Here is a 16,100-nt window from a genome sequence, read left to right as displayed (position 1 = left end):
GAAGTTCTTTATGTACTGATCTGAACCTATCAATAAATGTAGTTAAGTGAAAAAGGCAAAATGAAGGGCAATGTGTATTTGTTGTTGGGAAAACCAATCCAGGGATATCTCTCAGTGGGAAAGGGTGCTTGACTCTGATTATGAAGGAATGCACAAGCAGGTTGAGCAGATACAAGCAAAGAGTAGTTTAATAAGGCAGAAGTACATACTCCAAGAAGGAATGAAGGCATGAGAGGGGAGCACCCAGGTGGGGTTTGGGGTTGGGTGGTCTTATAGCTGGAGTTTAAGGAGGGAGTGGAATATTCATCAGGATAAGTGGGGTTTTCTCAGAATAGGGAGGATATTTCCCGGACGTAGGGTAACACTCTCTTTTTGTCCTTAGATGGGTCAGCCTCAGAATTGTCATGGCACCAAGGGGTGTGATTTTTAGAATGCAAATCAGCATATAATATATTCTGAGGCAAAGTCACGGTCAACTTCTCCTCCTTGTGGGAACCAGTCAGTTTGAGCAGATCTATTATTTATACCCCACTCCCCACATCCCATGAGGACAGTTTACAGGAATATTTAGAATGTAAACAAGCATCTAGCTGAATGTAAATACTGGCCGAAGTCCCCAACCCCCTCCCTGCTTATGTCTGGCTATCTACCTAATACAACATATTGATGTGCTATTATTTATGTAAAAAAGCGGGAGGGAATAAATGTGTATTTACACACTAATATCTACATGCATACATGTTTATATATATATATATATATATATATATATATATATTTAATTTTGGTATCATTAATCTACAATTACAGAAAGAACATTATGTTTACTAGGTTCCCCCCTTCCCCAAGTCCCCCCAACATACCCCTTCACAGTCACTGTCCATCTGCATAGTAAGATGCTGTAAAATCACTACTTGTCTTCTCTGTGTTGCACAGCCCTCCCTGTGCTCCCAACGCACTATACATGCTAATTGTAATGCCCTCTTTCTTTTTCCCCACCCTTATCCCTCCCTTCCCACCCATCGTCCCCAGTCCCTTTCCATTTGGTAACTATTAGTCCATTCTTGGGTTCTGTGATTCTGCTGCTGTTTTGTTCCTTCAGTTTTCCTTTGTTCTTATACACCACATATGAGTGAAATTATTTGGTACTTGTCCTTCTCCGCCTGGCTTATTTCACTGAGCATAATACCCTCTAGCTCCATCCATGTTCTTGCAAATAGTAGGATCTGTTTTTTTCTTATGGCTGTGTAATATTCCATTGTGTATATGTACCACATCTTCTTTATTCATTCATCTATTGATGGACATTTAGGTTGCTTCCATTTCTTGGGTATTGTAAATAGTGCAGCAAAAACATAGGGGTGCATCTGTCTTTCTCAAACTGGAGTGCTGAATTCTTAGGGTAAATTCCTAGAAGTGAAATTCCTGAGTCAAATGGTATTTCTATTTTGAGCATTCTGAGGAACCTCCATACTGCTTTCCACAATGATTGAACTAGTTTACATTCCCACCAGCAGTGTGGGAGGGTTCCCCTTTCTCTACAATCTTGCCAACATTTGTTGTTGTTTGTCTTTTTGATGATGGCAATCCTTACTGGTGTGAGGTGATATCTCATTGTGGTTTTAATTTGCATTTCTCTGATGATTAGTGATGTGGAGCATCTTTCCATGTGCCTGTTGGCAATCTGGATTTCTTCTTTAGAGAACTGTCTATTCAGCTCCTCTGCCCATTTTTTAATTGGATTATTTGCTTTTTGTTTGTTGAAGCGTGTGAGCTCTTTATATATTTTGGATGCCAATCCTTTATTGGATCTGTCATTTATGAATATGTTTTCCCATACTGTAGGATACCTTTTTGTTCTATTGATGGTGTCCTTTGCTGTACAGAAGCTTTTTAGCTTGATATAGTCCCATTTGTTAATTTTTGCCTTTGTTTCCCTTGCCTGGGGAGATATGTTCATGAAGAAGTCACTCATGGTTATGTCCATGAGATTTTTGCCTATATTTTTTTCTAAGAGTTTTATGGTTTCATGACTTACATTCAGATCTTTGATCCATTTGGAGTTTACTTTTGTGTATGGGGTTAGACAGTGATCCAGTTTCATTCTCTTACATGTAGCTGTCCAGTTTTGCCAGCGCCATCTGTTGAAGAGACTGTCATTTCCCCATTGTATGTGCATGGCTCCTTTATCGTATATTAATTGGCCATATATGTTTGGGTTAATGTCTGGAGTCTCTATTCTGTTCCACTGGTCTGTGGCTCTGTTCTTGTGCCATTACCAAATTGTCTTGATTACTATGGCTTTGTAGTAGAGCTTGAAGTTGGGGAGTGAGATCCCCCCCACTTTATTCTTCCTTCTCAGGATTGCTTTGGCTATTCAGGGTTTTAGGCGGTTCCATATGAATTTTTGTACTATTTGTTCCAGTTCATTGAAGAATGCTGTTGGTAATTTGATAGGGATTGCATCGAATCTGTATATTGCTTTGGGCAGGATGGCCATTTTGATGATATTAATTCTTCCTAGCTAGGAGCATGGGATGAGTTTCCATTTGTTAATTTCTCTTAAGAGTGTCTTGTAGTTTTCAGGGTATAGGTCTTTCACTTCCTTGGTTAGGTTTATTCCTAGGTATTTTATTCTTTTTGATGCTATTGTGAATGGAATTGTTTTCCTGATTTCTCTTTCTATTAGTTCATTATTACTGTATAGGAAAGCTACAGATTTCTGTGTGTTAATTTTGTATCCTGCAACTTTGCTGAATTCCGATATTAGTTCTAGTAGTTTTGCAGTGGAGTCTTTAGGGTTTTTTATGTACAGCATCATGTCATCTGAAAATAGTGACAGTTTGACTTCTTTACCAATCTGGATTCCTTGTATTTCTTTGTTTTGTCTGATTGCCATGGGTAGGACCTCCAGTACCACGTTGAATAACAGTGGGGAGAGTGAGCATCCCTGTCTTGTTCCCAATCTCAGAGGAAAAGCTTTCAGCCTCTCGCTGTTCAGTATGATGTTAGCTGTGGGTTTATCATATATGGCCTTTATTACGTTGAGGTACTTGCCCTCTATGCCCATTTTGTTGAGAGTTTTTCTCATGAATGGATGTTGAATTTTGTCGAATGTTTTTTCAGCATCTATGGAGATGATCATGTAGTTTTTGTCCTTCTTTTTGTTGATGTGGTGGATGATGTTGATGGATTTTCAAATATTGTACCATCCTTGCATCCCTGGGATGAATCCCACTTGGTCATGGTGTATGATCCTCTTGATGTATTTTTGAATTTGGTTTGCTAATATTTTGTTGAGTATTTTTGCATCTACGTTCATCAGGGATATTGGTCTGTAGTTTTCTTTTTTGGGTGGGGTCTTTGCCTGGTTTTGGTATTAGGGTGTTGTTGGCTTCATAGAATGAGTTTGGGAGTATTCCCTCCCAGAACCCTATATTTTTTCTTATATGTACATACCTGCGATAAAGTCTAATTTATGAATTAGGCACACTAAGAGATTAACAATAATAACTAATGATAAAATAGAATAATTATAACAACATAGTGTAGTAAGTTATTTAAATGTCTTTCTCAAAATATTTCACTATACTCCTTCTTGTGATGAGAAGAGATGATAAAATGCCTGTGTGATGAGATGGAGTGAGGGGAATCATGTAGGCATTGTTATGTAGCATTAGGCTACTATTGAACTTCTGATGATATGCCAGAACAAGGATGTCTGCTTCTGGACCATGACTGACCTGTGGTAACTGAAGCCCCAGAAAGTGGAATGGTGTATGGGGGGAGTTCAGTTAACGTATTTTTAAAACGTCAGGTTAGGATAACTAAGTGAGAACAAAAATATTACTTAGAAACATATAGCCTTAAATACCTATTAGAACATAAGACTGAAAATCAAGCTAAATATCAACCATTATAAGAAGTTAGAAAAAGAACAGCAAAGTTAACCTAAAAAACTGGGACAGACATAATAAAGATATAATCAGGAATTAGTAAACTAGAAAACTACAAAGCCAAAATTTAATTTTTTATTTTAAAAGGCTAAGAAATCTCCGACTAGGCTGATCAAGAAATAAAAGGGAATAATTACAAATAGCCAATGTCAGGATAAATAATAGGAACGTATCTTCACTTTGTAGAAAAATGAAAGGAACATATGATAGTAATTATGAACCATTTTATGCCAATAAATAACTTAGATGAAATGGATAAATTCCTAGAATTCACCACCCTAACAGATATAGTAAAATCATATGACCATCACAATAAATAAAAATAGAAGTATGAAATTAGTATAGGCGACTATGGAAAGCAGTATGAAGGTTCCTCAAAAACAAACTAAAAATAGAAATACCATACAACCCAGTATGAAATTCTACCTCTAAGAATTTGTCTGAAGAAAACAAAATCATTGATTTGAAAGGTTGTATGCTTGCCTGTGTTTACTGCAGCATTATTTACAATAGCCAAGATATGGAAGCAACCAAAATGTCCATCAATAGATAAATGGATAAAGAAGATTGATACATATATACAATGGGATATTATTCAGCCTTAAGAAAGAAAGAAATTTTGCTATTTGTGATAACATAGATGGACCTAGAGGGTATTATGGTAAGTGAAATAAACCAGGCAGAGAAAGACAAATACCATAAGATTTCATTATATGTGGAATCTAAACAAAACAAATAAACAGAACAGAGATAGACTCATAGACACTGAGAAGTGACTGGTAGTTACCACGGGGGAGAGGTTGAGGTCGTGGGTGAAATAAGTGAAAGGGATAAAGAGGCACAAAATCTCAATCATATGTAAATTAGTCATGGGGATGAAAGTACAGCAGAGAGAATATAGTCAATAGTTCTGTAACATCTTTCTATGCTGACAGACAGTAGCTACACTACTTGTGGTGAGCAGTTAATATAATGTAGATAACTGTCAGTCACTCTTGTATACTTGAAACCAATATATTGTATACAAACTATACTTCAATGTAAATAAATGAATGAGTGTGTAAAACTTGAGAATCTATTCATTTGAAATCTTTTAAAAACTAGGAGTAAGGGAACTTTTCCTTAACTGGATAAAGGGTATACCAACAGCAAAATTAACAATAAAAAAACCTTTAGTAAACATCACTCTTAATGGTGAAACTTTACAGCTTAACTTAGAGATGAGGACAAGACAAGGTGACTGCTTACCACTACCTCTAATCAATACTGTACTGGAGATTCATGTTGTATAATATGAAAGAAAAAGAATAACTATTATAAAGGTAGAAATAAAACCCAGTTTTGCATATGATATGATTATATACATGAAAAAAATGTGAAAATAAATTTCATAAACTACTGAATTAATAAGAATTAGCAGGTGGCTGTATACAAAAATCAGCATATAACAATAAATTATATTTTACATATTGGCAAAAATAGCATTTGAAAAAGACACATTTTTCAAGAATATCAAAAAAGTAACAAGTAGCAAGGACTAAATCTAACAAACTATATACATAATCTCTATTGGGAAATAAAAAACTTTTTTGAAGGCTTTCAAGATGACTACATAAATGAAGAGACATAGCATAACTTTGGATTGGAGACTCAAAATTGTAAATATGCTTATTTCTTTCTAAGAGGTCTGTAGATTCAATGCTATCATTAAATCCCAACAAGTTTACCTTTTCCCTTTGCGATCTGATTTTCAAATTTATATGGAAATGCAAAAGGCTAAGACTAGCCAGGGAAATATTGGAGAAATAAAATGACAAAACTTTTTTTTCCAGACATCAAAATTTATTTTGAAGTTATAGTAATTGATGGTGTTTTACTGGCTCAACTGGCTCAACTATAGACAAATAGATCAATGGAACAAAATAGAGAATCCAGAAACAGACCCATGTGTATATGGATTCTTGATTTATGGCAGAGATATCACAAATCACTTATCAGAAGGAAAGGATGATTTTTTCAACAAATGATGCTCAGACTTATCCACTTAGGGGGGGGAAAAACCAAAATAAACTTCTATTTCAAATCATACATAAAAACGTCACATATACTAAACATCTGAATGTAAAAGTAATTTATATGAATGTAATTTATATCTGAATGTAAATTATAAAGTTTTAGAAGACAGAATAAAAGAATATCTCCATAACTTTGGATTTGAGTAAGATTGATACACTTTTGAAAATAATTTGTCATTATCTAGTAGAGTTTAAGGTTTACATATCTTTTGACTAAACAATTTCTTTCTTCAGTGTATACTCTATGCTCTAGGGTTTAGAGAAATATTTGCATCAGAAACAACTAGAAAGTTTATCACAGAACCGAACATTTCCAACTGGTTAAAATAATCAAAATTACACTATGTATATTTTACCACAATAAAAAAATACTGCACACAAGAAAAATTAATTTAAATAGTCAATTCAATGGAAGGATAGGCTTTTCAAAAATGATACTGAGCAATTAGACTTAAAGCAATTAAATTAGGATTAAAACAAGCCTCACACCTTTAAAAAAATTAATTCAATTTGATTATAGATTCTAATGTAAAGCATAAAACTATAAAACTATTAGGAGAAAATCTTCTGGGACTAGAACTAAGTGAAGCATTCTTTGACATGCCACCAAACACACAATGCATTAAAGAAAAATTGTAAAGTTGGACTTCTTCACAATTCTAAGTTTGTTCTGCAAAAACCCTGTTAAGAGGATGAAGAGAGAGGTTATAGATGGGGAAAAAATTTGCAAGCCACAAAGCTGACAAAGGACTTGTATCTATACATATAAAAAACTTTTAAAACTCGGTAGGAGAAAAACCAAAGAATCCAATTAAAAAGTGGGCAGAAGACTAAAACAGACATTTCATCAAAGAAGATATACAAGTGCCAAATAAGCACACAAAAAGATTTTAGCCATTAGGGAAATGCAAATTTAAACCACAATACTATCATTATAGTATTAGAATGGGGAAAATTAATAATAGTGCTAATATTAAATGCTGATGAGGATGTAGAGAAACTGGATCTCATGCATTATTGGTGAGAATATATGCCAATGCACCCAACTCTGGAAAATAATATGGCAGTTTTTTATAAAGCTAAACATAAATTTGCACTATGACCCAGCAAGCACCCTCTTAGGCATTTGTCCCAGAGGAAAAAACAAACAAACTTGTACATGAATATTCATAGCCACTTTATTCACAATAGCCTAAAACTGGAAACAGCCAATGTTCTTCAATGGATGGACGGTAAAACAAATAGTGGTATATCCATACAGTGGGAATAATTCTCCATAATAAAGAACTATACATATGACAGCTTGGGTGAATATTAAGGGCATTATGCTGAGTGGAAAAAAGCCAGTGTCAAAAGGTTACATACCTTATAATTTCATTTATATAACATTCTGAAATTGATAAAAATTATAGTGATGGAAAATAGATTAGTGGTTTCCAGGAGATAAGGATAGAGACATGTGAATATAAAGTAATAACAGAAGGGAAAAAAAACTCTGTGGTGATGGAGCTGTTCTGTATCTTGATTGTGGTGGTGGTGGCTGCACAAATCTATACATGGGATAAAATTGCATAGAACTACACACACAGGTTGCATATAAAAACTAGTAGAACTAAGGTCTGTAGTTACCTCATGTAAGTGGACACATGCAGTATTTGTCTTTTTGTGTCTAGCTTATTTCATTAAGCTGAATATTTTCAAGGTCCATTCATATTTTAGCATATATGAAATTTTTATTCATTTTTATGGCTGAATAATATTCCATCATATGTATATGCTACATTTTGTTATCCATTCATCTGTTGGTAGACACTTGCATTGCTTCCATCTTTTGGTTATTGTGAATAGTACTGCTATGAACATTGATGTCCAAATATCTTTCTGAGTCCCTGATTTCAATTCTTTTGAATATATATGTAGGAGTATAATTGCTACATCATATAGATAGCTCTATGTTTGACCTTTCCAGAAACTGATAAACTCTCACAGCAGCCTCATTGTTTTATGTTCCTACCAGGAATCACAACGGTCTGAATTCTCCACATCCTTTCCAATACTTATTTTCCACTTTTTAAAAAAACTGTATTACCTATTCTAGGAGGTTTATGGTGGAATCTCTTTGTGGTTTGAATTTGCTTTCCCTAATGACCAATGATGTCAAGCATCTTTTTCATGTACTTGGTCATTTGTGTGTCTTCTTTGGAGAAATGTCTGTTCAAGTCCTTTGTTCATTTAAAAAATTGGGTTGTCTATTTGTTATTAAGTTGTAAGAATTCTTTATATACTATTGATACTAGACCCTTATCAGATATATAATTTGCCTGTATGCTCTCCCATTCTTTAGGTTGTCTTTTCACTTTCTTGATAATATCCTTTGTTGCACACATTTTTTAATTTTGATGAAGTCTAATTTATCTTTTTGTTGTTGCTTGTGCTTTTGGTGTCATTTCTAAAATTCCCTTGCCATACATGATGTCATGAAGATTTACCCCTATGTTTCCTTCTAGAAGTTTTATATCATTAGCTCTTACATTTAAGTCTTTGACCCATTTTGTGTTTGTTTTTGTGTATGGTATAAGGGTCCAACTTCATTCTTTTTATTTGTGGATATCCAGTTTTTCCAGCATCAGTTGTTGAATACTATCCTTTCTCCACTGAATAGCATTGGCACCCTTGTAGAATCACTTGGCCATATATAGGAGGGTTTGTTTCTGGGCTCTCCATTCTCTTCTATTCATTGTTGTATATGTCTTTATGCCATACCACATTGTTTTGATTACTGTAACTTTGCAGTAAGTTTTGTTTTTTTTTAGGGTTTTATTTATTTATTAAAGAACGTTAGAAACAAACTCATATGAGTGTTTTTACCTGAGGTACCGAAGTTATTTTTTTTATTATTATTATTATTTTTTATTTTTTGAGAGGGCATCTCTCATATTTATTGATCAAATGGTTAACAACAATAAAATTCTGTATGGGGGGTCAATGCTCAATGCGCAATCATTAATCCATCTCAAGCCTAATTCTCGTCAGTCTCCAATCTTCTGAAGCATAATGAACAAGTTCTTACATGGTGAACGAATTCTTACATAGTGAATAAGTTCTTACATGGTGAACAGTACAAGGGCATTCATCACAGAAACTTTCGGTTTTGATCACGCATTATGAACTATAAACAATCAGGTCAAATATGAATATTCGTTTGATTTTTATACTTGATTTATATGTGGATCCCACATTTCTCCCTTTATTATTATTATTTTTATTTTTAATAAAATGCTGAAGTGGTAGGTAGATGCAAGATAAAGGTAGAAAACATAGTTTAGTGCTGTAAGGGGGCAAATGTAGATGATCAGGTGTGTGCCTATGGACTAAGTATTAAACCAAGCCAGACAAGGGCAGCAAAACATCCACGGATGCAGAAGATTTCTCTCAAAACAGGGGGGGTGAGGTTCTAAGCCTCACCACTGTTGATCCCCAATTTCTCACCTGATGGCCCCCCTGCGACTGTGCCTGTCTTAGGTTGTTCCTCCCTTGAGGAATCTTACCCGTCTCTGGCTAACCAGTCATCTTCCGGGGCCATACAGGGAGATGTAAAGTTGGTAAGTGAGAGAGAATCCATATTGTTTGCAAAGGTTAGCTTTTTACTTCTTTGCAGATTTATGCCCTGTGGCTTCTATGCCCAGCACTTGTCTCGAGGTATCTTTACCACCTGGAGGAATTATGATACTCGGTAACTTGGATATGAGGCACGAATTCTATTTAAGGGTTGTAATTAGGAAGGAAGAAGAAAAGCTATAGAGGTAGCATATGGAAGAAAACATGGGAGGATTGATTATTTCTTTGACATATCTTTTTGTAGAGTACCTTAAGCATGTATAGGTTTTAAACTACTAACTAACCTGCACTCACATATTAACATCCTAGGAATACAGTGACATAAACAAAGCAAATCTATATTTACCATCCATCTCCAGTGAAGCCAAGAAAACCATTTAGGCACCCTAGGCATTTGTGAAAATTTGTCTATGATATGATGGATATTGTCCAACTGTACTTGAACAGTCTGAGAGAAATCAGACAAATTAAAGCAACCCATTTCTGGGATCTGTTCACATCCAATATGTTCTTTTAACCGTAGATAGCCTATAGTCATAAGATTTTGGAGTGCTACAACTTGCCCCCCTCCCAACTCCTGGTTGAGTTCCAACAGTACAGATCCGGTCAAATTCGTTGTCTCACTGTATGCACATGCCAGCCTAGACATCTCCCTCCTCATTCCAATGGCAAGTCCAGGAAACGGTGGGGTGGATGCAGCCACAACCGCAGCTTCGTCCGGATCCCTGTGGAGGCTTTTTGATGATCATCCCCCGGCACAAGTCCTCCAGAGAGTGCTGATGCCAGAAGCTTCTCCTCATATCGTATCTTAGTTCATTTTCTGGGTAGCTAAGCTAGGCCTTGATCTTCTGTATAGAAACAAACAGACCCTTTGCCCACACTTTGACATGCCCTCTATACCACTGTGCAGAACTCATTGGAGGTCAGCACACAGGAACTAATTTTTTTTTTTTTATTAAGAGAAAGGAATATTATCAGAAAAGAGTACCTCCATAGCTGATCATCTGACACCATTTAAGTGATCAACATTAAGGATATTTAAAGCATGCGTTGATCTTTGATTTACCAATAGTTTTATCCTATCAAGGAGTAATCCCCCTATTCTTTCTTTCTTTCTTTCTTTTTTTTTTTTAATCTTTAATCTACACTTATATGAAGAATACTATGTTTACTCTGCTCTCCCCTATATCAGGTTCCCCCTAAAAACCACATTACGGTTACTGTCCATCAGCTTAACAAAATGTTGTAGAATCACTACTTGTCCTCTCTGTGTTGTACAGCCCACCCTCCCCTTTCTCCCTCGCCCCCAAGCATGCTACTCTTAATACCCCTCTTCTTCTCCCCCCCCCTTATCCCTCCCTGCCCACCCATCCTCCCCAGTTCCTTTCCCTTTGGTACCTGTTAGTCCATTTTTGGGTTCTGTAATTCCGCTGCTGTTTTGTTCCTTCAGTTTTTCCTTTGTTCTTATACTCCTCAGATGAGTGAAATCATTTGGTATTTCTCTTTCTCTGCTTGGCTTATTTCACTGAGCATAATACTCTCCAGCTCCATCCATGTTGCTGCAAATGGTTGGATTTTTCCACTTCTTATGGATGAGTAGTATTCCATTGTGTATATGTACCACATCTTCTTTATCCATTCATCTACCGATGGACGTTTAGGTTGCTTCCAATTCTTGGCTATTGTAAATAGTGCTGCGATAAACATAGGGGTGCATCTGTCTTTCTCAAACTTGATTGCTGCATTCTTAGGGTAAATTCCTAGGAGTGGAATTCCTGGGTCAAATGGTAGGTCTGTTTTGAGCATTTTGATGAACCTCCATACTGCTTTCCACAATGGTTGAACTAATTTACATTCCCACCAGCAGTGTAGGAGGGTTCCCCTTTCTCCACAGCCTCGCCAACATTTGTTGTTGTTTGTCTTTTGGATGGCAGCTATCCTTACTGGTGTGAGGTGATACCTCATTGTAGTTTTAATTTGCATTTCTCTGATAATTAGTGATGTGGAGCATCTTTTCATGTGTCTGTTGGCCATCTGTATTTCTTTTTTAGAGAACTGTCTGTTCAGTTCCTCTGCCCATTTTTTAATTGGGTTATTTGTTTTTTGTTTGTTGAGGTGTGTGAGCTCTTTATATATTTTGGACATCAAGCCTTTATTGGATCTGTCATTTTCAAATATATTCTCCCATACTGTAGGGTTCCTTTTTGTTCTATTGATGGTGTCTTTGGCTGTACAGAAGCTTTTCAGCTTAATGTAGTCCCACTTGCTCATTTCTGGTGTTGTTTTCCTTGCCCGGGGAGATATGTTCAAGAAGAGGTCACTCATGTTTATGTCTAAGAGGTTTTTGCCTATGTTTTTTTCCAAGAGTTTAATGGTTTCATGACTTACATTCAGGTCTTTGATCCATTTTGAGTTTACCTTTGTATATGGGGTTAGACAATGGTCCAGTTTCATTCTCCTACATGTAGCTGTCCAGTTTTGCCAGCACCATCTGTTGAAGAGACTGTCATTTTGCCATTGTATGTCCATGGCTCCTTTATCAAATATTAATTGACCATATATGTTTGGGTTAATTTCTGGAGTCTCTAATCTGTTCCACTGGTCTGTGGCTCTTGCAGTAAGTTTTGATATCAGGAAATAAGAGTCCTCCAACTTGGTTCTTCTTTTTCTGGATTTTTTGGTTGTTCAGGGTCCCTTGTGATTCCATTTAATTTTTTAGGGCTAACTTTTCTATTTTCTGTCCTGCAAAAAATTCTGATGGAATTTTGATAGGGATTGCATTGAATCTAAAGATCAGTTTAGGTAGTATAGCCATCATTAACAGTTTATGTCTTTCAATCCATGCACATAGGATGTCTTTCCATTTACTTAGGTCTTCTTTAATCTCTTCCAGCAATGTTTTGTTGTTTCCAGTGCATATGTTTTACCTCTTTGGTTAAATTCATTCCTAAATATATTATTTTTTGAGCTATTGTAAATGGAATTGTTCTTCATTTTTGTTCATTGCCAAGCATATAGAAACACTAGTTTTTTTGAGGTTGTCTTTTTTTCAGCTTTTTGAGGTATAGTTGACAAAGTTATATTTAAATTGTAGAGTATGATGACTTTATATATTCATTGTGGAAGTAGTCCATCATTGAGTTAATTAACCTGTATATCATCTCACGTATTTACTTTTTTTGAGGCTAGGAACATTTGATTCTCTTAGCAAATTTCAGTTGTGCAATACAGTATCACCAACTGTAATCACCAAAATACTATTGATTTTTGTATATTGATCTTGTATCTTACAATCTTTGTGAACTTGTTTATTAGTTCTAATAGGTTTAGTGAATTCCTTAGGATGTTATATATATATATATAAGAGCATGTCATCTGCAAATAGAGTCTGGATGCCTTTTTTCTTGCCTAATTGACCTATTATATATATATATATATATATATATATATATATATATATATATATATATATATATATATAAGCAAAATGTGGTATATTGGGCAAATGAAATATTGGTCATAAAAAGGAATGAACAGACTCTCTTGTTCCCTCTTGGCGTGAGCCAGGAGCTCTATTCTCTCATTTTTTTTCTAAATAAAAGCCTGTACCTTGCTCTCCTACCTTGAGTGTTTGTGAAGTTCATTCTTTGGCTTCGTGAACAAGAATCCCGGCATCATCTTTGGGGGCTCGTCTGGGATAACTTTGGAGAAATTCGAGCTCAACTGGTAGAACAGCAAAAATGCCTAGAGCAGCAGATGGAGATGCGAGTTCAGCTTCTCCAGGACCTGCAAGATTTCTTCTCGAAAAAAGCCGAAATTGAGACAGAATATTCTTGGAACCTAGAGAAGTTAGCAGAAGGGTTCATGGCGAAGACAAGAAGCACGAAGGATCATCAGCAGTACAAGAAAGACCAGAACTTGTTGTCTCCAGTGAACGACTGGTATTTGCTCTGGAACCAAGTGAGGAAGGAAAGCAGAGACCATGCGACCCTGAGTGACATCTATCTGAACAACGTCATTATGCGGTTCATGCAGATCAGTGAGGATTCCACCAGGATGTTCAAAAAGTTCTTTGGTTGTTATGGTTCCAGAAGCATATTTTCTATCAGAACAGAAAGAAATAATCAGATCCAGTCTGGAGTGATCTCTAGAACTGCTGTGGGATCTTCAGTGAGCATCATGCTTGTCCTTCTTGGGAGACGATTCTGAGATATCCTTATTTTTCAAAACTATCCCCACATCTATATGGAGATCTAGATAGATGCTGGGTGCCTCACAGTTTCAGTCTCTTAAACAGCTCTATCGTATTCACCTCAGTTAGTGATAGACTGTTCTGTCAAATAGAGACTTTGGAGCAGGTCATATTAGGAGTGTTTTTTAGCGAGATACTTACAGGAATACCTAATTCCATGCATAGGTATAGGGAACAGCTTCAGGCTTAAATTTTAATCTCATCAGAACCAGTTAATAGAAATAGTCTGTGCTTGACAAAGTTTTCAGCATGTAGACAAAGAGATTTTTAAAAACAAAACAACAGAACCAAATTACCGAAATATTGCTTATTTCAGATTTAGGCCTTTAGAGCTGTAAATGAAGCCTATTAGGTCAGAATAATATAGTGATTCATCTTTTAAGCTCTGAAATCAGATATTTTGGGTATGAATCTTGGCTTTGCCACTGAACTTGGGAATATTTGTAAACCTCTTAAACCTCAGTTTCTGCATTTATAAAATAGATACAGTAACCTATCTCAGATAATTGTCTGGAAGATCATGAATTATACTGGAAAGCCACTTAGCCCAGTGTCTGGACTTAGTAAGTCCTAACTAGTTATTATCTTTATTATTATCTATATAAGTACTTATTCCATGTGCCTGTAATAATTATGTAATATGAGATTACAGTAGACATTATTCCAAACGTGTCCTCATTCTAAGGAAAATGTGTGGCACAGCTGTGATAAACACACCCAGATCATCACATGTTACTTATATATCATCACATTGTGAAATTCTGAACCATATTTGTGAGCGGACTCAAAATGCCCTTACAGTATCCATGCTTGGAGCTGAGTTAAAATTCACGTCCTCACACCTCAACAATTCATGGGAAATCAAGGACTAACTAAGCTGATGAATACGTGTGTCAGCCAACCCCTCTGTGACTCTCAGGTCCCCTCCATCTATTTCTCAGGAAGAGTCTTAGCTTTGAGGCTTCATTGATTTCTTCATTCATTCAACCATAAGAGGTATTGAATTCCAGGCCTGTGGTTAGATACGGACAGCGTAAACATGAACAGAGTAGGGCTGTGCTCTTAACTTTCAAGTTCTGCTTTGTCATTTTAGGAGACAGCCAGAAATTGGAGAAGCGTAGCACACATGGGTTCGCTTCATTATCAACCCTCGCTTCTTTCCCAAAGAATGAGGGGGTGGTGAGGTGCCTTTTGCCCTGTTCCCCAGCCTTCCCTCCCAGAGTGATGAGATCTTTTTGCTGCCTTCTTTCTATTATTCATGCTGAAAGACAGTGTTCCACATCCGGTGTGGTGCTACAGCCAAAAAAAGTGCAGCTCATACTCTATGCATAAAAATGTAATTAATGCCAGCAGTCACAAATGCAGGAAAGACCACAGCCAGCTTGTGGTAATCACTGTATTTAAGCACCTTATCACATGATCTTATTTTCCAATTTTAAGAATGTTAATAAAAGTATGTAGTTTAGAGGAAGTACCATAAAATGTTAACATTTGCATATGTTAAATCATCTCTGGGTGTTTTAAATTATCTTGATGTCTGTCATTTCCCCATGGATTGTTTTCATATTATTAATGTTTCTATCCTTCCTTGGTTTGCCTAAATATGTGCTGCACAAGTATAATTAATTCCTTCACCAGTAATGATGACATCTGTATGCTACCACTTAATTGAATATTAACTGTGCACCAAGCCCTCTGCTCTATATTTTTCACACATTAGCTCACTCTTCCTCACAGCTGCCCAATAAACAGGTATTAGAATCCGCATTTAGGGATGAGGAAACAGAGGACTCAGAAATATAAAATGCAGAACCAGGCTGGCTGGTATGCATTTTGTCTTTGCCCATAAGTCTCAGAGAGTTCATAGTTACTATCACTTTGTTGGAATTATTCAGTAGGAAGTGGAGCTGTGACACAGTGCATAGGTCAGAGACTTCTGAAAATGGGACACTGTGGTTCCTGCGCTTATTCATTTTTTAATGAAAATCCTGAAGAATGAGAGTTCTGGATGGCGCAGCAAAATCTGTCAGTCACCTAAGTTATGGGCAGGGATTCAAGCAGCAGAAACTGACCCCAAGCCATTGAGAATTACCTGATTTTGCCATAAATACCATACATAGGTCCTCAGATTCAGACTGACAGGAATTCAGTTAGCCCATTTTGGTATTGTTGATTGTGTGGCCTAATCTGAAAGGAAAG

Source organism: Manis javanica, chromosome 8 (assembly GCF_040802235.1).
Source record: "Manis javanica isolate MJ-LG chromosome 8, MJ_LKY, whole genome shotgun sequence".
In the NCBI taxonomy this organism is placed as follows: Eukaryota; Metazoa; Chordata; class Mammalia; order Pholidota; family Manidae; genus Manis; species Manis javanica.
Note: the sequence above shows the minus strand (reverse complement) of the source record.